At 29.0% G+C, this 1,525-nt stretch overlaps 1 protein-coding gene across 1 annotated transcript in view; it reads left to right on the forward strand.

The window, feature by feature from the left end:
* The window catches only part of LOC107570047 (myosin-IIIa-like), a gene marked incomplete at its 3' end in the record, with an annotated part of 90,870 nt that overhangs the window by 74,257 nt on the left and 15,088 nt on the right, over positions 1-1,525 (forward strand). The window lies entirely within an intron of this gene.

Below are 1,525 nucleotides of genomic sequence, written 5' to 3' on the forward strand. Positions count from 1 at the left end.
AGTGTGGGGTTGGTAAGATTTTTATTGTTTTTTTGAAAGTCTCACCAAAGATGCATTTATTTGATCAAAAATACTTTTTAAAATAGTAATATTGTAAAATATTATTACAATGTAAAATAACTGTTTTGTATTTTAATAAATTTTCAAATATATTTTAAAATTTTATTCTTTGTTGAACAGAAACAAAAATATTTTGTAACGTTATACATTTATTTTTTTATTGTCACTTTTGATCATTCTAACGCATCCTTGCTGAATAAAAGAATTTCAGGGTCAAATCTAGCCCTGAACTTTTGAGCATTAGTGTATATTTTATGTTCAATATTAATATAAAAATGTATATGTGTATTTATTTATTTAAAATAAATAACTATAAATGTATAAACTGAGAAATTCAGATTTTTAATGTTAATGTTTTACTGACATTTTATACATTTTTTAAAATATTTTACATTTTTTGTTTTTTTAATCAGTATTTTATTGCAAAATTTGGCAGAATCGGGTCTTTTTAGTACTAAATCTAGATTTTATTTAATTTTTCTTGCTAAATCATTCAAGTTTCAGGATGAAATTAGTCAGATTTGAATTTGCAGCACTTATGTTGAATGATTATGTCTTGGGCAGAATCAGAGGAGATCTGGTATGACTTTGGTGCTGTAGGGTTTAAAAGCTGGTACATGCCCAGTGAACGGCAGTAGGCCAGTGGCACATGCTGATTGCATGTTAAGTGTTACATTTGTGTGACCCAGATTAGACCAGACTAAGCCTCGAGCCCTGGGCCCAAAATATCTGTTTTCAGCCCCCCTGCCACCAACAGACAGGAATACAGACATTTAGCCTGCGGACAGGAGCAAAATGAACCAGAAATAAACACATCCAACGATAGAGCTGATACACAATCTGAATATGTCACTGGAATGTGAATGGAAAATAGTTTCAACTGAGGGTCTCAATAAATGTTTTTTTAAATCTCTCCCAGTTGTCAATGATACTTTAACATACAAAAACATGAAAGGCAGGACAATTATTTCATTAAATATAAATATGCCACACAATAATAATACAAAAAAACATAATTACGACTTTTTAGTTGTGAGATAAAAAGTCCCAATTACCTTTTATATATATCTTTTTTTTATTTCATAGTGGAAACAAAACAAAACAAAGAAAAATTGCACGATGTAAACTTACAGCTCTGAGAAAAAAGGTAGGATTACAGGAAGTAAAAAAGAATTGTGGGATGTAAACTCAGATTTCCGAGAAAAAAGTCAGGAGGTCAGTCGACAATTCTGTGTTTATATCTCGCAATTCCAATTTTTGTGAGATAAAAAAATCACTTACTTAAAATCACATTTACAAGAGATTTGTGTTTCAAGTAAATGCTGATCTTTTGAACTTTTTATACATCAGAGAATCATGAAAAAAGTATCATGGTTTCCATGAAAAATAAATAAATGTTTTCTATTAGAATATATTTTAAAATGTATTTATTTCTGTGATGCAAAGCTGAATTTTCAGCATCATT

This window comes from Sinocyclocheilus grahami, unplaced genomic scaffold (assembly GCF_001515645.1).
Source record: "Sinocyclocheilus grahami isolate Dianchi unplaced genomic scaffold, SAMN03320097.WGS_v1.1 scaffold1409.1, whole genome shotgun sequence".
Classification (NCBI taxonomy): domain Eukaryota; kingdom Metazoa; phylum Chordata; class Actinopteri; order Cypriniformes; family Cyprinidae; genus Sinocyclocheilus; species Sinocyclocheilus grahami.